The sequence below is a fragment of the Delphinus delphis genome, chromosome 2, assembly GCF_949987515.2.
Source record: "Delphinus delphis chromosome 2, mDelDel1.2, whole genome shotgun sequence".
In the NCBI taxonomy this organism is placed as follows: domain Eukaryota; kingdom Metazoa; phylum Chordata; class Mammalia; order Artiodactyla; family Delphinidae; genus Delphinus; species Delphinus delphis.
The window spans coordinates 102,436,261-102,458,799 of NC_082684.1; the positions used below are offsets into that span (position 1 = coordinate 102,436,261).

General features: G+C 47.7%; 1 protein-coding gene across 1 annotated transcript in view; it reads left to right on the forward strand.

The window, feature by feature from the left end:
• The first annotated feature begins 5,573 nt into the window (after window positions 1–5,573).
• Window positions 5,574–22,539, forward strand: part of CEMIP (cell migration inducing hyaluronidase 1) — a 163,160-nt gene continuing 146,194 nt past the window's right edge. The window contains exon 1 of the mRNA XM_060005332.1: window positions 5,574–5,789. The gene's annotated coding sequence lies outside the window, so the exon portion shown is untranslated. The remainder of the gene's footprint in view (window positions 5,790–22,539) is intronic.

Consider the following 22,539-nt stretch of genomic DNA (forward strand, 5'->3'; position numbering starts at 1 on the left):
ATGAAAACTGAAAGTACAATGAAATATACTATTTTTCTACTACTTTGGCAATGGGTTAAAAAAAAAAAAAGAATACCAGGTATTAAAGAGGATTCAGGGAAAGAGGCCCACTCACGTGTGGATTGTTGGAATGGAGACTGGTCTAACTTTTCTAGAGTGTAAGTTGGCTTTAAGTTGTTGCAGGAACTTCCCTGGTGGCCCAGTGGTTAAGAATCTGCCTGCCAATGCAGGGGACACAGGTTCAAGCCCTGGTCCGGGAAGATCCCAAATGCTGCAGAGAAACTAAGCCGGCGAGCCACAACTACTGAGCCCACATGCTGTAACTACTGAAGTCTGTGCGCCTAGAGCCCGTGCTCTGCAATATGAGAAGCCACCGAAATGAGAAGCCTGTGCGCCACAACAAAGAGTAGCCCCTGCTCGCCACAACTAGAGAAAGCCCACGTGCAGCAACGAAGACTGAACGCAGCCAAAAATAAAACAAATAAGCTGATGCAAACTTAAATTTATCCAGAAGAAATAACGAGAGAGAAGTGCAAAGGTGTTCAAAATCATAGCCTTATTTAGAATACTGAAACCAGTATCAGGGGATTGATTATATAAATTATGTCCATATTAGGAAACAGTATACCATTTAAAGATAATGTTGAAGGAGATTTAAGACTTGGGGAAATGTTTATGGTATATGATTAAGTGAAAAAAGGCTTATTATTATATATGGCATAATGTTTTTGCCATTTAAAAATTTATTCACTTTTTTCCTAGGTAGCAAAATTACTTGGTTCAAAAATGAAAAAGCACAAAAACATACACAAGGAAAAGTCTATTTCTTATTCTTGTCTGTTCCATCATCCTACAGCCCCACCAAAACCATCACCAGCAACAGACAGGAAATCATGTTATTGGTTTCTTGTATAGCATTCTAGATGATTTCTTATGCATCTCTAAGTAAATGCAAATATATATCCTTTTTCCTTTCCCCTTTTGGACAAACGGCAGCTTCCTATATACATCGATTTACACTTTGATTTTTCATTTTAATACATAAAACTGATCTTTGTTCTTTAAAAAAAAATAGCTGCATAGTATTCTATTATGTGAATGTAACATACGTTATTTAGCCCTACCGATAGGCATTTAGGCTTTTCTTATTTTTTGTGATTACAAATAGGGCTGCAATGAATAACCCTGCACATGTCATTTCACACATGGTGCAACACTATCTATAGGATAAATTCCTATAAGTGGAACCGCTGAGTCAAATATTATGTACATTCTCAAAAGTCATCGCAGAGTGCCCTCAGAGGTTGTACCAAACGGAAATTTCACCAGCAAGGTATGAGGCAAGGCTCTGTTCTCCAACCTCACGCCATCCCCTAACAAAGGTGGTATCAGCAAATGTTTGGATTTTTGCCAATCTGATAGGGGTTTCAGTGTAGCATTAGTTTGCATTTCTTTGTTTATGGGCAAAGTTGAGCCTCTTTTCAAATGTTTATGAACTATTTGGGTCTCTTTTTCCATGAACTGCATGTATGAATATATCATTTTAATTAAAAATCCTCATCTGGGGAATTCCCTGGTGGTCCAATAGTTAGGACTGGGCTCTTCCACTGCTCTGGCCCGGGGTTCAATCCCTGGTCGGGGAATTAAGATCCTGCAAGCCACGCGGCACAGCCAAAAAAAATGCTCTATCTGTGTATTCATTTATTTATCATGTAAACGCTTCCTACACACCAACTCTCTGTTGGACATTATAGGCGCTACTGTAGGTAAAGGGGTGAACTTGGGAGACTCTAACCCCTGCTCTCCCAAAGTGTGCGAGCTGGTGGAAGAGAAGGATTTTGAGCTAAACATTGAACTACTTATGGAATACTTACATACATGGACATATCTGTGCATCTGTATATGTAATTTATACATGGAAAAATACTTGGTTATACACTATGAGTTAACAGAGATGATCTTGAGTAGAAGTGATATGTTTCCTTTGTAATTTTCTATATTTTCTGAGCTTTTTGTAATGTACATACATTATGTTTGCAGTTAGTTGATTTCTCCTTTGTTCATTTTCTGAATTTTTGAAGTTTTTTTTTTGTTTTTGCAAAGAACACGTATGATTTTTGCATTTAGGAAAAAGAACAAAGTGATATGAAAACATCATGTACAGGCACACAGGTTTACATGTATTTTAGACAGAAGAAACACAGGAAAGAATGTTCTTTCTGTATGGTAATGAGGACACTGCAGAGAAAGATGTAGAAATCTATTTTCAGAGCTCCTAAGTGGCTGGCCAGTGTTCTAGGACTTCCTGTCCCAAGTTCCATGCAGACCTCCACTCACCAGAAAAACTGAGGACTTGTCTCTCCTCAGCAGGGCAACCTCATCGGCATCCAACAAAACAGGAACTGAGCAGTTACGAGTCTCGGAAATCTGGCCCCAGGGCCCATGGCTGGGAATTTCCCTTTTCGGATGCCAGCTTCAGGCTTGGTGTCCAAGGGCGACCCCTGTTGGTGGAATTGAAGTATGCCCATTATTTGCGAGCTGCTATTAGGATTGGCATCCCCGAGGTTTTATTTTTTTGCGGGGTCTGCTGGAAGCCTTAAAGCCAACGGCCACTCGCTCCTTACCCCAGCTGCTTCCCAACTTTCCATGCCCCTCCTTGCCCCAGGTTTGCCTGCTGTTTGCCTGGGAAAACCAAGTCTGGGGCTTGAAGGACGAAGCCACAGTTGTGGCCAGCTTTTAAACATCACGCAGGCAGGCTGCTATAGGGGCAGGGGGCTGGCTTTGCCGGCCAGAGGGTAGAGTGCGGTGACCCTTGCTCTAAGTGACAGACTTGGATCCTGCCAGCTGACTGAAAACGCCAGACTTGGGCAGCTTACGGGAGCAGCGAGCAGGTAGGCCATTCTACTACAAGAATGTGGTTGAGGGGGGCAGCAGCTCACCTGAGGAAGACAGGCTATTTCCTCTCTATCTAGAGATTCTGCCCAAAACCAGAAAACCCCATGCAGCCTTTCTTGACCAGCTCCGGTGTCTGCATGTATAAGAGTAAGACCTCGGCATGAGGAAAGTATGGGTAGTAATTATGCCAGGCTCACGTTGCCAACATTCATCCAAAAAAAGAACTACCCACATACCCCGTCCATCACCGAGTGCTGAGTGGAAGTGCTGAGTGGAAGTGCTGAATGGAGCTCTGCCTGAAGAATCTGTTTTTAGACAAGCAGAGCCTGTTTGTAATTCATCAGCATCGCTCATTTTCCCCGGGGCACTGGTCTGTGATAAAGAAAGCTGGACACCAAGGAACGTGCTGGGCATTTCTGTGCTTTGAGAAAACATGACTAAGTACTTCTCAGAGCCCGTCAGCAGACAAGAATCCTTCTTTACTATTTCATCTCTCAGACGCCTGTGGTGCAGGCTTCTCTCCAGAGACCTCATTCCCTGCAGGCCCCAAATCTACTCTCTCCTGATGGGAGAGAGGAGAATCCCACCTATTCCTCTCATTGCTCTAAGCAAGGCTAATTCAAGGCTGACCCTTCTCCACCTGTACCGAAAGCTCAGCATCCTCCACATGCTTGTGGGTCCTGGAATCTGGGGGGTTCTCTTAAGAAAGAAATCAGGAATTAGGGTACAGCGTGGGGCACTTGGGTGGGTTCCTTCTAAATTTGCTGGAAAGGAAAGGCTGGGGAGGGAAACCTACCATAGGACCCAGCTCATTACCTCCCAAGAAGTCAAGAAAGAGAATCCCGATAACAGACCTAGTGACAGTCAAGGTCAGCTTCCTGAGAAAGGCCCGGAGAGAGAATGCATTGCTTCCCTAGCTTAGCCAGGTAAGCAAGGCTTCTGTCCCAATGCAGAAAACATGGACACAGACTCCAGCAGCTTCTGTCTGACTATGGCCCCAACGCCCAGACATGGATTCACGAAGCGGCGTGTGCTGCCTAGAATGACGACTCTCCCTGCCGGGTTGGTTCTCACATGGCACTGGCTGGAAGGGAGAAAGGAATATATCTCCTAGGAGGGCTCCATCTAAACAGGTGAGGGACTGAGTTGTAAGCTCGAAAAAAATGGGACGGAATACAACAAACAGAGAAGGAGAGTAGAGGACTCCAAGTCCCAGAGTGAGTCAGTGGCGGAGTTGAGAGGAGACTCCACGTGCCCCAGGGACCTGCTATGGGCTCGTTCCACTAGCACTGCTTCCCCGGGCAGGGGAATATGTAGAGCAGTCATGCCTTCTTGCCCTGACCCTTGAGGACCTCAGTCTGTCCAGTTAGAGAGGTACAGAGCCCTCTCCCACGTACGGGAAGGATTCTAACTTACTGAAGACCTGCCGTGTGCTAGGTACCTGTACTATTGTGACCTCACTTAAATCCTACCAGTCAGTAAGGAAGCATCAGAGAACGCATTTTCCTGATGAGGAAACTGATGTCCAGGGAGGTTAAGACCCACGTGGGCAGTCACATAGCTGGCGTGTCTGACTCTGGTTTCAACCCAAGGCCCCACGCCTTTTCCTCTCGGAGGGAATGCTAGGTCCTAGACCAGGATCTCTTTCTACAGCCATTGTCTCCTTACCAAATGCAAGCTCGTGTACCCCACGCACAGTGAGGCCAAACCAACCGAAATGTGGGAATTTGGAGCAGAGAAATGTTTATTGCAGGGCTATGTAAGGAGACAGGTGGCTTGTGCCCCCCCAAACCCAGAACTCCCCAAAGGGTTTCAGCAAAGCATTTTTAAAGGCAAAGTGAGGGAGGGGCGTGGTTGGTTATTGCAAACTTCTTGGTGTAGGAATCCTTTGCTCCTGCAGCTGTCCACCTAGGTCAGGTCACGATGTTCCTGTAAATCTCCAAGAAGACAACTGTTATTCTCTGTTCTGCAACTTTGTATCTCTTTATGCATGAAAAGGTGTCATACTCTTAAAGGTCAGAGGTTTATCACGGGCTATCCTGTATATTTCAGGCTACAGGCAACAATGTTAACTCGAAGCAAAAGCAATAGAATACACAGGTTAAAGTAAAAGAAACAGATCTAATATTGGGTCAGATTTGTTCTTCCCTATTACACCCCAAGTTAAAAAAAGATTCTCAGGCTTAATAACCCTGAACCTTATCTCCCCGCGATTCTGCTCCAGACGCGGGACTTCCTCCTCCATAGCCTCTCCTACCCCTGGACGCGAGTGGGGTTTTAACCCTGCGCACCGGCCACTCTAAGCCCTCTGAGTCCGGAGAACAGGCTCTGGGCGGCCCACTGCGGCTGCTCCATCCGAGTCCTGGGCTCCAGCGCCCTCACCCGGCTGCTGCCGCTGGACTTCGCGCGCCCGGGTTCCGCAGGCTCGGGTCTGCGTCTCCCAGAGCGGCCGCCAGAGCCCGCCCGGGTCCGGCCGGGGCGCGGGGCCCCCGCCCCACTTGGGCAGGGAGGGAGCTTCAGCGGGGGGCGGGTCGGTGGCGCGCGGGCGTCAGGGGCCCCGGGGAGGAGTCAGCCCGGCGCGGCCAGCTGAAGCGGCAGCTCGCTATAAAAGCCGCCGCTCTGGCCGGCGGCTGGGGAGCGCGGGCGAGCGCAGCGCGTTGCAACCCGGCTGAGCCTGGCGAGCGCAAGCGGCGCGGCGGGCGTCGGCGGCGGGGCGCTCGGGGCCGGAGGAGCTGAGCGTGGTCAGGGGCTGAGCCCCGCTTTCCCAGACGAACTACCACTCCGCTTGCCTACGTCCCGGGAGATCGCAGGGCCCGTCAGTGTGCCCCCGACCGCTCCGGCCGCTGCGCTTCTGGCCCGCGAGGCGTGCCACTGTCTTGGCTACCGACCGGGAGGTAAGAGGGCCGGGCTCGGCGCGCCAGGGCTGCGCGTACTGCCCAGCCTCAGAGGGGAGGGCAGACTGGGGGTTCAGCGCCTCCACCAGTGATAGGGAAAACGTTACCCGTCATTGGCTTCTGTTTGTCCACTCAGTGCTGTGCGGTCCGCCTCTGTCTGTCTGTCCACGTGTCTGTTGAGGGGCACACGTCCTTGTCTCTGTCCGCTGTGGGATTTCTCTGAGGTCGTGTGAGCCTTTGGAAGCAGCAGGTGCCAGGGGCTCCAGTGTCCCCGGAGCGCATCCAGCCGGGGGCAGATACCCGTTTTCCTTAGAGTTCCCCCGTTCTGAATGTCTCGGGGGGGCTTGCGCCCCAAACAGTGTCTTGCCGAGGAGGGACTGCTCCGAGGGTCAGGTCGCGGAGTCCAGCCCATAAGGAGCCGTCTCACACTGTGCATGAGTGGGCATGCATCTGGCAACAGGTCTGCGCCCTGCTGCTCGGCCTTCAGCACGGTCTTCCTTCTGGTGTCTCCCTCCGCCTCCCGCTGCCTACACGCTCGCGCACTCCCCGACGGCGCTAGGCACCCAGCATCGCTCTGGCACGCGACGGGTGGAGGCAATTGAATATTAGATGACACGAGGGCCCCTACTGCTGTTTAGGCTGAGAGCCCCAACCTGCCATCGCTGCAAGAGGGTTCGGCGGTCCCTGGCAAGGGTCGTCAGCTCCAAGAAAGGTCATATTAGGTTGGGAAGAAAGTCAGGGACCTGGTGGAGCGCAGGCCAGGGCCGTGGCCAGGTCTCCAGCTCGCCGCTCTGGGAACCAGGGCCAGAGACATTCTGGAATGGACCCGGCCGGACGCATGTGCTCTTGAGAAAGGAGCTCAGTGCGCCGAGGTCCTCCGCCGCAGACTCGCTGACCGCGTTCTCAGAGACGGCCGCCGTTCCCCAAGGGTCCAACACTACTGCCGTCCCCGGCGCGCCGCCAGGAGCCGGATCTGAGGTCCTGAGTCCTGCTTCATGCAGCCAACGCTGCCCACAGGTGAGAACTCCCTTTTTAAACTAACCTTTTGATGTGTGAGCCAGTGCCTGGCTGCAGCCTGGGAGCGAGTCTCTCTCTCCATTCCGGCGGTCTGGAGCGTTATCCCGGGCGCGCCCGGGGGCGGGAGCCGGCGGCTCTGCGTGCCCAGGCGCGGAGCCACCATGGACAGCTCCCAGCCGCTTCCTCCACTCCCGGCCTGTGGCCCTGGGTCTCCCGGGGAAGTCGCGCGGCTTTCCTCCCAGACTCAGAGTAAGGGCACAGGGCAGGAGGAGAGGGACCAGTAGTCTGCGGGAACCCTCGGTGTCCGGTCCCAAGGCGACGTGAGCCACTCAAAAGGAAGATAAAGGGAGCCTGCGTGGTTTGTGATCGGCTGCTAGGTCAGCCTGCAGCTGAGCTCTGTACAGGACCTCCGGGATGGTGAGGCTGGTGGGCTTCTCTGGCTTTTCAGCAGCCCCACGGGGCCCTCCGAGGTGTTATGACTGTGCGACGCCTGAGCGTTCGACTGAGGCAGTGACATAATGCCAGACCTAATTAGGGACCTCCCTCAAACAGTTTTCTGCACACGATATGGGGTCATGTTCCGTTTCATTAAATTATTTAGTAAATATGGTACTGGGAGGCGATATTAGTTTCACAGTTACGGTGACAGAATGGAGAAGAATCAGACAGAACACCTGCATAGAGAATGAGTTTGGATGCATGTGCAAAAAGCAGCTATGCTGTTTTCCGATCCTAATCATTTCCTCCCAGGTCCGTAACACTTTTAAAGAAGCTTCCACTGGTTCCTCTTTAGCCCAGTAGTGGGTTTTTCGAGTTGGTTGCTTGGAAACAGGGTGGAGAGAACCTGTAGGGGTTAATCTGAGTAAATTAAACGTCTCCCTCCTCTGATAAGAAATGACGTTGGCTAAGGCTCTTCATTTTGTCATTTTCACCTACACAGAAGATGTATCTTCCTTCATTTTAAAATTGCAAGAAATTCAGAAGATCTGCTTCTGTTTGTGACTGGCGAAGGCCCGTGGAGAGTAAAAACAATTAAGCATCTTTATTTATTTTGGGAGCAGCATGTGTGACTTCTCGAAAGTCACTTAAGTTCTGTGTCTGTTTCCCCATCTGTAAACTGGGGACAACACAATCTACCTTGCAGAGTTGCTGATGAGAATTAAGTAGCACCGTGTAAAGCACGTATACCGGTGCTGAGCACAGAGAAATCTCTTGAAATGGTAGCGATTGTAGGGATATTTTAAAGACGGTTGTGCACTGCTTTTGACTTACGTTCACCAGCCCTCTATTCTCTTTCCTAACCTAGTAATTGTTTGATGGGGACTCCAGCTCCACTTCATATTCATGTTCGAGAACTTGTTGATGGACTTGATGAAAGTGCTGAAGTTGATCACAATGCAAACAAACAGAACCAAACCAAAACAAAGAAAACTTGTTCACCAAAGAGAAATGGAAGAATTTTTGCATGAAACAAATCAGTTGCCTGTTTTTCCCACCTGTATCACCTGGAGAAAAGATAAAGTAAGTAATTTTCAAAATCTTATCACAGCCCTCTGGTTGAAATGATCGATTCTTCCTGATTCTTCTCTCAAAAGAATGCAGGATCTTCCGAGGGGCCTTTTTGTCCTCTTGAAGGTGAAGTTCCCTCGGGTACTGATGGAGATTGGCGTCCACAGCCCCATTTCTGGATTCCTGCAGGGTGAAGTGAGGGGTTGCTGCACTAGGGCAGCACCTGGGCTAGGAAACCCCTGAGTGGTCGTTACCGGGCAGGAAGCGCATTCCCCTGTGCTTGAGCCTTGCTTGGCTGTGAGACCCTGACCAAGGCACGCACTCGCTCTGCCTGGTGCATTGCCACTTACTTGTTCTCAGATAGATCTGGAAATTTCCTCCAGCTCCACCTTCGGGGGTCTGTCTGGTAGAAATCCCTAAAATGTGACACACCACAGAGGTTTGGATAATGGAGTTGTAGTGGGTCCAATCTTACAGTTAGACTTTTTTTTTTTCCCCACAAAATGTATGTGTGTATGTGTGCGTGTCTGTGTGTGTGTGTTTCTGCCAGTTTCACGTTCTGGGGCTCTTAGATTTTCTATATTTTTTTTCTTTAGTAGATCAGAAGTAATCTTAGCTCCCTCCATCTGAAAGGAGTGGAACTGAAGGATGCAGTCCACAGATGCTGAGAATCTTTCTGTGACTTTTGTCTACCCGGTAATGTGAACGGAACAGGAGGACATGGGCCCTGGCTGACCTTTAAGTCCCGGTTCTCTTCTCTGGACTCCCATGCAGTTCCGGTTTCCAGCACACAAGACTTTCTGGTAGGAAAACTATTGAACTACAGAACACTTTTGGAGTATAGGGGCCAGAGAGGGGAGGGACTGGTGTGAGAGGCAGAAAGGGGCTCTTCACAGATCGTGTGGCATTCTGCCTGTTGCAGCAGTGTCTGTGTGTCTGGGACGGACGGATCAAATGGCAAGAGTGGCATTCAGTGGGGAAGGCCGGCGGGATGACAGGGGTGAATTCAGTTACTCTCAGCCTCCTTTGAAGCCCGCCGCTTAAGTGACCCCCTTTTAGTACCTTCTGTGGTATTGACAGAGGAGCACAATTTGATAGGATAAAAACATTTTGCACTTGTAGTTATAAATCAAAAGAGAAATACAAGCATGTGTGTTGGGTTCCTAAAAGGAACAAAGTTGTGCTTATGGGTTGCATTCACAAGAGCCTATATCCGTGATCAATCTAGGCTACGTCTCTCATTCCACACGACGGCAGATGCCCAGATGGATCATCTCATCCGAGTAATGCATCAGTTGTCTCCTTTTGCTTGGCTTTTATCATTACGTGGAGGCGATTCAGTTTCCTCTGAACAGGGAACAGGGGAGGATCGCATCCTTACTCTCCTATCTGGTTAGGTTAGTAGGAGTTTAGGATGGTAATGGGTCAGAAGGAGACTTCTCAGTACCGAGTTCCCTTTTATTGTTTCGCCAGCTGATAGCTGGGCCCTGAGCCTCCTTTCCCAAAGGCCTGGCATGTGGATATTTCGTTAAATTGGCTAGGGCTCCGGTGCCTCTCATAGTGACTCTCATTATCTGCCCTTCCAGGGGCCATCCTAGTCTCTCTGGTAGGTTCCCTATCCTTCTTTTCCCTCTGTCTGCTTTGATGCGAGGCTTCCTTCAAACCTGGCTCTTCAGAAGAGAGGCTGCACGCAGAGAAATGTCATCAAATATGCATTTGCTTTCTGCTCAGTTCCCTCGGTGCCGGGAAGCACACTCCCCCACCCGGAGGGAGAGGACCTGCTGCTCTCCCCTGCTCCTGTTATTTTCCAGGGTCCCTCTCTAGGCTCAGCTCGGTTCCAGACATCCGAATCCATCCTTCCCTTCCCACCCCCTGCAGGTGTGGGAGCCTTCGGTAGGGGAGGGTGCGTGGGGCGCACAGGCAGCCGGCCTCCCCCGCTGGCGCTTACTCAGAACAGGTTTCCTCCCTCTAGCTCCGGACAGCCTGGCTCCTTGCATGGGGATATTGCTGAGGCATTATCTTTGAATCTTCTGCGAGGACAGCCACATGATAGATCGAACTCAGGTTTAAAGTGCTTTGACCAGACAACTGCTTTTGAAAACCCTGTGTGTTTCTTTCCCTCAGCTGTCCATAAAAGAGCTTAGCCATGAGGCATTTTGTGTTACAGGGAGGGCACGTCTAGAAACTGGTCCTTCCGGCATGTGAAGTATCTGTGCCAGACTTTTGCCTCTCCTGTTTCTAGACATCACTGGAGGAGGGGGCAGGAGGGCTGCAGACTTCCCCAGGAAGCTGGGGACCTTCTCAGGGGTCAGGAGTTCATGCTGTTGGCCTGAGACTTTCTGGCTATAAGGCATGGACCCAGCCCATGGGACTGAGGAAAGTACAGTGGGCAGGACTTTTCAGACTTTCATAGGCAAACAGATCACAGGGGCGCTTGTTAAAAGGCAAGTTCTGATCAGGTCGATCTGGGGTGGAGCCTGAGCATCTGCATTTCTCAGATGCTGCTGGTCTGTGGCTCTCCCTTTGGGTCACCAGGGCTTACATCACTGCTGACCTTCTGTGATGCCAACTCAACTCTTTTTGGTATAATTTAAGTCCATTTCTGATGTCCGAGTAGATGGAGCCCAGCTGGCCTGTGTCCTCCTAATGACCTTCTAACGACCCTTCAAATTCTTGGAGATAATTATTGTCACTCCTAAGCTGTCTTATCAGTAGACTAAATATCTTGAACCCCTTTGAGTTTCCCCTTTTCCTGGTCATAATAAATTTTCCAAAGCTCTCTGGACCGAGTTACTTTTAAGTGCAAGACCATTGTGCAAATGGTAATTTATCTTTGCCTGGCAGAGGCATTTGAATGTAATTTTGGTGGTATTAAGAGATCACTTGGGGAATTTCATCTCACTCTGGTTCCAGACACTGAGAATGCCTGTTTACATTTAAACAACTTCACTTGACTCTAAAGATCACAACTTTTTTTTTTTTGGAACCTGAAAATGAAATTCAAGGCTCAATTGTCTTCCTCAGCTGCCCTCCCTGTAGCCTTCCTGTGGGGATGAGCTGGTAATCAGCGATGCCCCCTGCAGCCCAAGATGCAAGGGTGCAGTCGCACTGAGTCACCCACTGCCGCATCTGGAAGCAGGGAAGAAATTGAGTACAAGGTTTTGAGCTTCTTCTACGGGGCAGGCCCTGTGTTAGCCACTGGGGAGACAGAGCTGAATAAATGGTCTCTGTCCTCCAGAGCAAACAGTCCCACGGGGGGAGCAGACATCAGTGTCAGCAGTTGCCAGGCAGTGTGACCGAGGCGAGGACAGATGGGTCAGGAGGTGTGGTGTGCCGGGGGAAGGCAAAGCCAGGGGACATCCCAGGAAGCTTCCCTGAGAAGGGGCATGAGAAGAGGTGCGTCTAGAAGGATTGGCCGTTTACAGGGATTTTTCTGGTGAAACCAATGTGGGGAGTGGCGTTCAGAAGGCATGCTACACAGAGAGGGGGCCATGGGGAAAGATCCAGAAGCATAGACAGGCTTCAACCTTTCACTTCCTGCAACCCCTCAGTTGCACAAAGCCCTGTACCTGAACTGCCCAGACCTTGGGCCACACCTGACCAAAGAGAGAGAGAGTCCTTCCGGGCAGCTGTAGGTCTCTGGGGCCTTTTGTTTCTTGGGCCAGTGGTTTAAAATTAATTTAACCATATTTTTTCCATAAAATCTTACTAAATCCTAATGTACAAACCAGAGGAAATGTGACTGCGGCTGGGAGTAGGGGTTTGGTTTTCGTCTTGAGGTCCTCAAGGGAGTCCATGGAGCTCTATGGGTTCCAAGGAACCCAGTTTGGAAACCTCTGTCCTGGAGCCTCTCCCTTTGCTCTTGGCAGTAACATTAAGAGTGTTATCTTGGTCTTAACCGTCGTTTGTCTTGCCAAGTCTTCTTCCCATTCTAGACGTCTTGCTGGTTGTTGAATCAACAATTTTCAATGAAAAGAAACCAGAATTATCCAGTGTGACACTCTAACGAACATGGGGTATATGGGGTATGGGTGGGGAAGGAAACGTGGCAGGTGCTGTTTCAAAAAAAACTCCAGCCGTAGAGGACCACCGGAGGAGGACAGTGGAGCTGTGAGCTTCTTGCAGAGATGGGCTTTTTATTTTCAACTTTGTTACTCAATCTTTTCTAATCTTACGAGGCTTTTCAGAGTCTCTAAAAGCTGGCAAGGAAAAAAAAGCATATTTCTAGGGTATAAGACTCAACAAATTCTACCCAGGATCTTGCATCCCTTTTCATTGATGTAGCCAAGAGTGAGTTTTGAAAAGGGACTGTAAGCCAGAAATATAAGAATGGAAAAGTTCCACTGGCCCGGGGTGAGGCGGAAGGTTTCAGTTCGAGCTGGAGCTCCCGTGGGCATCTTCCAAAGCTCTCTTAAAGGAGGAAATTGATACTCTAAATGGGACAACGCCCAAAGAGAGCCCCACCCCTCACTGATGGGTGCCGCCAGCCTTCAGAAAGGGATCTGAAGAGCTCCCTCTGTTCATAGAGACAGCTCCAAAAACATCACCATATGACTGATGTAAGGTGATGAAAGTAAGGTATGTTCAGTCTGGAGCGCTCCACTGGGTATGTGAGGAACCCTGATGGAGGGAAGGGGCAAACGGGGGTTCCCTCCAGGACGGGCATCTGTAGTTGTCTGGGGCTTGTTCTGCTGCCAGACCAGCAACACATGGAACTGGGCAGTGTCCGGGAAGGCCGGAGAGCTGGCGATCAGCAGCCTCCGTATCCAGGTGGCCTCGTGTCCGGAGGTCTTGGTATCGGCCCCCATTGCCTTGGAAACTGGAACACCCGGAACTATGGCCTTGACTCCCAAACTGCGGGGATTCAGCTTCCCCTTGCTTCCCAGGGCGGGACTTAGGTTGGGACGGGTGACCAAAGACACTGGTTCCCGAGGTCCCACAGGACTGTCTGATGGGTGGCCAGTGATGAGCCTGAGCTGTCCACTTGGATGTAGAGGCTGCTGCCCGGCTCTCACCACGCTGCATGCCCTCCTTCCCTCCACTCCCCTGAGGAGGCAGTGGTACCTGTATGTGGGCAATGAGTACACTGATGCCCAAGGGTACAGAGCTGGTACAGGGTGACATCTTGGGGGTCTGTCCAGCTCTTAGTCCAATGCATCACTCACCCGGGTGCCTTCTTTCCACGGCTCTTGTCCGTGCTGAGTGGTGCGGACCGTTATTCCCAGCTTGGTCTCCTCGAGTGCCCCAGATTGTTGGGTCTCCAGAGCCTCCCAGGGGAGGGCGGGCATGCCAAACTGTTCTCCTTCCTGTAAAGAACAACGACAATGAACCTCAAAAGGATTGAGCCGGGGAGCAGATTTGGGCAAACTGTTAAATTTTTTCGTTTTGAAAACAAACTGGTGGCTTATGACGAGCCTGTTTCAAAGCTGACTGTGTTACAGCCCCTGAGTAATTCGCTCGTATGCTGATTTTCCAAAGGTTTGGGTTCAGGAAAACCTCAAACATAGTGGCTAAGTACTTTTCCTTTCCTTTAAAAATTGTGTTTATTTTGGGAGGAATTTAATCCATATGTTTCAGATCTATTTCCATGTTACTCAGCAAAAGGTTGTTATTTGCCCAACATTGCTAAGCCATGAGTGTGCTTGGGTCCTTTCTCTCTCCTTCCCACAGCCGTTCCCAGGCTCTACCCAATGGGTGCTCACAGCTGAGCCCCGGGCTTGTGGCTGGTCGATTCTATAGCCTTTTATGAGACACAAGCAAAGGTAGGTACTAGAGGTAAAAAGAAAAATCAGTAATACTGGTTCTGTCTTTATTTAACATTTCGATATTTGATCCGCGATAGATTTTTTTGCATTAATTTCAGTTTGTTAACTGTTGCATTACAATATTAGCTATAGTGATGACTGAGTTCTCACCCTTCTCCCGACCGACCCCCTCTAGGGCTCCTTCCTGTTGGGAGGTCAAAGTCCTTACCGTCAGTGCTGCTTCTGTTCTGATATTTTCTGATGCAGGTATCGGTGCCAGAGACACACAAACAAACTTTGGGGATGCTAAAGGCGCCTCCAGCTCTTAACCTACCTGTTGATCTGAACTGGGGGTGTAGAAGTCTTAGGGAAAGTGGAGAAGAGACGTACGTGGGTCCTCTTTAAACGTCCATGTGATCTGAAGGCGATATTTTCCCTTCTCCGTTCCTTAACTTCCTTTTTGGAGAGGGAAGGAATTGTGGTGTTCCCTTGTAGAATGTTTTGCCAGTTATGCTGGCCGGATGTGTCACCATGTCTGTGACTTCTTAAGAAGAAATTGAGTTTACCAGATTTCTTAATTCAGTACCTGGTAACAAAAGAGAAAGCAGTTGTGGGATTTGGGTTTCGGAACTCTCACATGCAAGGATTTCTTCTCACGTAAGTGATTTTGTAAAAATAAGAAGGCACAGCAATCTCGGTGGTGTCGATTTGGTTCACAGCTTTGAAGAAGCTGGGAGTTTCCTTTGGCCTAACTGTGGGCTCTGCATACACTTGAGCTTTCCAGGTGGCTGAGCTGAAATCTGTTTTCGGTTTTAAAATCGTTGGGCAATGTTGTTACAAATGGTAACATATAAACATATCCCAGGATTTTCTGAGAATGACCAGGTAGTGAAGTTCATTTTTCCTTTAGACGTTCCCCACATACAGTTACTTTAAACAAGAAGCTATTTTTAACGTGGAAAAAAGATGATGCTTCTATTGAATCTTGCCTAATAAGTATGAACTTGAGCTTCTGCTCTGCTGAGGTTGCTTGAGGACATCACCTCTCCAAGGTCAAGGGGAACAGAGAGGGGTAGAGTCGCACTTTGAATGGGGAATGTCCGCTTCACACAGGGCCCTTTGGTGGACTTTCTGGGAAACGTGGGGCAAGGCGAGGGTTTCCCCTCAGTGTGGAGCACGGGGCTGGCTCCCATCTCAGCCGCTCCCGGGATAAGACAGTCATCTCTTCATTCAGGGCTCAGAGGCAGAGACTCTTTTATGTTCTGTTCTATTCCCAAGGACTAGCATATAGCAGGTACTCAAATGTGCATTAAATGTACAAATGCATGAGTCCTGCCTCTGAGTCCCAACCCGCGTCCCCCCCCCACCCCAAGCATGTGCTTTTCTCGGCGGAATAGAGTTGATGCTGAGTCTTGTGTATTCTGCTCTGGGAACTGAATGAACCCTGAGCCTGCCAGTCACCTTCTCGGAGGTCTGTACTCTGGTGGCCCTGTGGTTATTCCCATCATGTTTATTCGTATCCAGTGCTTCTTGAGCGCTTACTACGTTCAGGCACCAGGCAGAGAACTTTACATACATCACCTCAGTTAATCCTCCTGACAACTTTGAGGCAAGGCAAGGCCTCAGGTGGAGGAGTCTCTGTGAGATCCACCTGAGGTCACTTGCCTGGATGTCATGGAGTTGACGCAGGTCTGTGTGAGTCCAGAAACCCATGCTCTGAATAATGACTGATGTTCCCTGATTCTTAAACTTGGAGAAAGCACGTTGAGGGGAATATCGTAATTCATGATAAAGCAGTTTGAGAATAATGGCAACCCAGACACACTTGTTGATTCGCCAGTTCTTTCTGGGATTCAGAAATGACTCCGTGGCATCTCCCTGCCATGGAGAAGCTCCCAGTTGAGGAGATGGACAGACAGGCGTTCAAGTACCTACAGTCTGTGCTGTAAGGAAGGGGTGGACAATGTGGAAGCACTACAGATTGATGAGAAATAACTGCTGGGGAAAGAGACAAGGCATCATAGGGAACTGTTTTTTGATTGGGCCTTTTTTTTTAATTTAAAAAATGTTTTTCTTTTATTTTTGGCCACACTGTGCAGCATGCAGGATCCTAGCTCCCCGACCAGGGATCGAACCCGCTCCCCCTGCAGTGGAAGTACAGTCTTTTTTTTTTTTTTTTTTTTTTAACATCTTTATTGGGGTATAATTGCTTTACAATGGTGTGTTAGTTTCTGCTTTATAACAAAGTGAATCAGTCATACATAAACATATGTTCCCATATGTCTTCGCTCTTGCGTCTCCCTCCCTCCCACCCTCCCTATCCCACCCCTCCAGGCTGTCACACAGCACCGAGCCAATATCCCTGTGCCATGCGGCTGCTTCCCACTAGCTATCTACCTTACGTTTGGTAGTGTATATATGTCCATGACTCTCTCTCGCCCTGTCACAGCTCACCCTTCCCCCTCCCCATAACCTCAAGTCCGTTCTCTAGGAGGTCTGCGTGTTTATTCCTGCCTTACCCCTAGGTTCTTCATGACATTTTTTTTTCTTAAATTCCATATATATGTGTTAGCATACGGTATTTGTCTTTCTCTTTCTGACTTACTTTACTCCGTATGACAGACTCTAGGTCCATCCACCTCACTATAAGTAACTCAATTTCGTTTCTTTTTATGGCTGAGTAATATTCCATTGTATATATGTGCCACATCTTCTTTATCCATTCATCCGATGATGGGCACTTAGGTTGTTTCCATCTCCGGGCTATTGTAAATAGAGCTGCAATGAACATTTTGGTACATGACTCTTTTTGAATTTTGGTTTTCTCAGGGTATATGCCCAGTAGTGGGATTGCTGGGTCATATGGTAGTTCTATTTGTAGTTTTTTAAGGAACCTCCATACTGTTCTCCATAGTGGCTGAACCAATTCACATTCCCACCAGCAGTGCAAGAGTGTTCCCTTTTCTCCACACCCTCTCCAGCATTTATTGTTTCTACATTTTTTGATGATGGCCATTCTGACTAGTGTGAGATGATATCTCACTGTAGTTTTGATTTGCATTTCTCTAATGATTAATGATGTTGAGCATTCTTTCATGTGTTTGTTGGCAGTCTGTATATCTTCTTTGGAGAAATGTCTATTTAGGTCTTCTGCCCATTTTTGGATTGGATTGTTTGTTTTTTTGTTATTGAGCTGCATGAGCTGCTTGTAAATTTTGGAGATTAATCCTTTGTCGGTTGCTTCATTTGCAAATATTTTCTCCCATTCTGAGGGTTGTCTTTTGGTCTTGTTTATGGTTTCCTTTGCTGTGCAAAAGCTTTGAAGTTTCATTAGGTCCCATTTGTTTATTTTTGTTTTTATTTCCATTACTCTAGGAGGTGGGTCAGAAAGGATCTTGCTGTGATTTACGTCATAGAGTGTTCTGCCTATGTTTTCCTCTAAGAGTTTGATAGTTTCTGGCCTTACATTTAGGTGGAAGTGCAGTCTTAACCACTGGACAGCCAGGGAAGTTCTGAGGGGGCCTTGAAGGAGTGTCCAGTTTGCTGGCCAGAGAAGGGAGGGTTAGGAAGGCAGGAAGAGCCTTAACTAAATTTAGAGAATCTAGAAAGCAGATATTTGAGGGAAGGTCTAGGAGTTCCCTGTCAATGAGACTGTAAAAGTGGGGGCAGGTGGTGACGGTCCTTCAAGGCTGAGTCAGGGCGTTCGGCCTTTCACGTAAGTGGCTTTGATGAGGGGAAGGGGTGTCGTCAGTAGTTGGACATTAGACCGTTGTTCCTGGTGGCAGGTGGCTTGGGTTGGGCTTCTGTTCCTCAGTCCTAAGGGTGGTCTTGGCAGGAAGTCCATTCCAGAATGCCAGTTCTCACTCGAGAATGTAGCTCCTAGGGCCCAGCAAAGGCAATAAGGAAACTGCACTGCCTACAGTGAATTATTGGTGCCCGGACAAGAGGGAGAACATTAAGTTGGAAATATTTCAGGGATCTCGTGGCCCGAGACCGTGCCAACGTGAGGGCTGGTCCTTCTGCAGGTAGAGCTCCAAGCCTTTGAGAAAAATGCTCTGAGACTCAGGAGTCTTCGGGATTATTCCTCCAGGCTGATGCCTCCCTGCTTTCTGTATCCAGTCTCACTGTGGGGTCAGAGTGTTCTAGTCTTCATCCCGTGGCCTTTGTGCTGACTTTTTTGTAAGCACCTTCGTAATTCTTCACAAATTCTTGTGCAAATTCCTAACTGCTTTGTTTGACTGACCTGCAGCAGAAGTGGTGGAAGGAATGTGGGCGAAAGGGACAGAATTTTCACGGGAGGCCCACCTTGAGGAAGGAGAGAGCAGTCACTGTGAAAGATATTAGTCCAGTTCAAATAGTCCAGCTTAAACTGGATGAAACAGATACTCTGAACGCTGTCTGGCCTGCAGAGGTGCCAGGGTGACCTTCCAACCTTCATCTCTTTCCTGCCCTGTAGCTGCAATTAAACATTCAGGTGATTTCAGTGAACCAAACCCATCCACAGATATTCTCTTAGCGTTGCTCCTGTACCCAGGACTGTATTTCGTCCTACAGCAAATCTAAGAGGGCCCATCGAATGACCAGAGGAGAGAGGGGTCATGAGGTCTGGGGCTCTGCCCTCTGACAGAAACATATTAGTTTAGATTCAGATCATCAATATCTCCAAGATGGTTCTAATCAGATGAACGGAGAGAAATATGAAGGAAGTATTTCAGAAGACTCCTTTAGATTTTGCTGACTACAGAATTAACTGTTTTTTATATTCTTTCCTCATCGTGTTTTCAAGCTCTTTAGCTTATACTTTCCTTGATTAGAGGATGTTAGAGATGGTGTCACGAGCTGAAAAGGGGCATGAGCTTTGGAGCCTTGCAGACCTAACTGCAAATCTGCCTCCGCCACTGATGAGCTCTGTGATCTTGGACAAGTGCCTTCGTTGTTTATGCACCCTCTAAAACGGGATGAGTGTGTATTATTCTGAGAATAATCCATGGCAAATAATAGTGAAATAATACATGGCAGACTTCTTAGAGTTGTGACCTGGTACATACGAGGTATATGGAGTGGCATTTCTCTTCCATTTGTCAACAGACTTGATTGAATTAGTAGACATTTTAAGTGGAGAGGGCAGTGCTGGAACTTCTGGGGGCATTTTCAAACGTTCGGACTTCGGTAAACTCGGGGAAGTATCCAGTCCTGCAGCCACCCTCTGAATGGCCCAGGCGTGCGCTCCAGAGGTCGAGTGCAGAGGAAAAGATTGTGTGCCAAGTTCAGCATCCGCGGGGACAGGGGACTGGGTCCTCCTGGCTCACCACTGCCTCTCCAGAACTGAGCTGGTCCTTAACACACATGTATGAATGAATGACATTTTAAATAAATTTAAAAAAATTTTATTGATGTATAGTTGATTTACAATGTTGTGTTAGTTTCAGGTGTACAGCAAAGTGTCACTTATATTTATATTCTTTTTCAGATTCTTTTCCATTATAGGTTCTTATAAGATATTGAATATAGTTCCCTGTGGTATATAGTAGGTCCTTGTTGTTTATTTTATATATAGTAGTATATATCTGTTAATCCCAAACTCCTAATTTATCCCTCCCGCCTCTTTCCCCTTTGGTAACCATAAGTGAATGAATGATACTTTAATTTTTTTTAAATTTTTAAAAATTTTATTGAACTATCATTGTTTATAATGTTGTGTTAATTTCTGCTGTACAGCAAAGTGACGGTTACACATATACATATATTCTTTTTCATATCTTTTTCATTATGGCTTATCACAGGATGTTGAATACAGTTCCCCGTGCTATACAGTAGGACCTTGTTGTTTATCCATCCTATATATAATAGTTTGGATCTGCTAATCCCAAACTCCCAGTACTTCTCTCCCCTCCCCTCCTCCCTCTTGGCGACCACTAGTCTGTTCTTCTGTGTCTTTGAGTCTGTTTCTGTTTTGTAGATATGTTCCCTTGTGTTGTATTTTAGATTCCACGTATAAGTGACATATGGTATTTGTCTTTTTCTTTCTGACTTACTTCGCTTAGTATGATAATCCCTAGATCCATTTCCGTGTTGCTGCAAATGGCATTATTTCATTCTTTTTACGGCTGAGTAATATTCCATTGTATGTATGTACCACATCTTCTTTATCCATTCCTCTGTTGATGGGCATTTAGGTTGCTTCCATACCCTGGCTATTGTAAATAGTGCTGCAGTGAACATCGGGTGCATGTATCTTTTTGAATTATGGTTTTCTCTGGATATATGCCCAGGAGTGGGATTGCTGGGTCATATGGTAGCTCTATTTTTAGTTATTTTAAAAAATTAATTAATTAATTAATTTTTGGCTGTGTTGGGTCTTCGTTGCTGCACGCAGGCTTTCTCTAGTTGTGGTGAGCGGGTGCCACTCTTTGTTGTGGTGCGTGGGCTTTTCGCTGCAGTGGCTTCTCTTGTTGCGGAGCACGGGCTCTAGGTGCGCAGGCTTCAGTAGTTGTGGCACACGGGCTCAGTAGTTGTGGCACACGGGCTTAGTTGCTCCGTGGCATGTGGGATCTTCCTGGACCAGGGCTCGAACCCATGTCCCCTGAATTGGCAGGTGGATTCTTAACCACTGTGCCACCAGGGAAGTCCCTATTTTTAGTTTTTTAAGGAACCTCCATACTGTTCTCCATAGTGGCTACACCAGTTTACATTCCCACCAGCAGTGCAGGGGGGTTCCCTTTTCTCCACACCCTCTCCAGCATTTATTGTTTGTAGATGTTTTGATGATGGCCATTCTGACTGGTGTGATGTGGATGGACCTAGAGATTGTCATACAGAGTGAAGTAAGTCAGAAAGAGAAAAACAAATATATAATATTGCTTATATGTGGAATCTAGAAAAACAGTACACATGAACTTATTTGCAAAACAGAAATAGAGATACAGAGGTAGAGAACAAACGTATGGATACCAAGGGGGGAAGGGGGTGGGATGAATTGGGAGATTGGGATTGACATATTACGCTACGACGTATAAAATAGATAACTAATGAGAACCTACCGTAGAGCACAGGGAACTCTGCTCAGTGCTCTGTGGTGACCTAAATGGGAAAGAAATCCAAAAAGGAGGAGATATACATGTATAGCTGATTCACTTTGCTGTACAGCAGAAACTAACACAACATTGTAAAGTAACTATAAGCCAGTTAAAAACAAAAAAGTCGACCAGTTTTTATTCTCAAAGGTCCTCTCAAAGCCTTTATAAACCACTGTGCAGCGTGGATCTCCAGGAGGGGAGTGGCCTACCCAGCACTTCCCAAGAGCGTTCTCCATAGAGGACTTGGTGAGACTCACATGCCGGGGAGCACGTGTTGGGGAAATTCTGGGCTCAATATTGATTAGTGGATGAGAATAAAAAACAAAGACTGAGTGTAATTGGGCCCCTCTGCCCCCAGATCCTTAATTGGTACTAATTACAGTTTTATGAACACAGGTATTACCTTTGAATTTGAGCAGAAGGCTTTTGTCAAGTTATCTTTATAATCTTTATCATTTTATTTTGGGGACAAAATGTTGCCAAGTGGGTTCCTGGCTTGGGGGATTTGAACAATGGTCTAACCAGGGGTCAGAGACCCCTCAGAAGTTTATCTCTGCTTTTCTGCTATTGGTGACTTTTCTCTGGTTTAACCACTGATGGTCTACTTCGCTTTTAAGAGGGGGTCCTACCTTGTTGTTCCAGACAGTTCCTAATCAGAAATTTCTCCCCCTTATTACCTGACACAAAGTAAGAGCAAGTTTACAGACTTGCCGTAACTATATCCATAGGACTGTCTTTTCAACCACAAGTTTCTTCTTTGCTTACCTGGATTCATTCACTAGTTTCTTCATGCACTTAGCAATTCACTGGAATCAGCGCATACAATTCCAGATGCCGTATTAGGCCCTGGGGGATGCGGCAGTGAACAAAATGGGCCGAGTTCTGCCTTCGTGGAGATTGCAGTCTAGAGCAGTGCTGTCCTGAAAACAAATATGTAAGGTGAGCCACATGTGGAATTCTAATTTTTCTAGCAGCTCCATCAACACAAAGTCCAAAGAAACAGGTGAAATTAATTTTAATACCATCCTTTATCCCAACACATCCAAACTGTCGTCACTTCCATGGCTAATCAATATAGAAAGTATCAAGGTAGTTTACCGTCTTCTCTTCATACCAAGTCTTTGAAACCGGTGCAATTTTACACTTATAGCGCATCGCCGTTGGGACCAGGTGTGTTTGAAGTGCTCGTTAGCCTCAGGTGGCCACTGTATTGAAGGTTTAGAGAGAGAGAGGTTTAGAGAGACTTATAAGGAAATGCGCATGCGTATGTGATTTCAAACCATGGTTGGTGATACGAAGCGAAGTTAAAAGGTACCAGGAGGGGCTTGCCTGGTGGCGCAGTGGTTGAGAGTCCGCCTGCCGATGCAGGGGACACAGGTTCATGCCCCGGTCTGGGAGGATCCC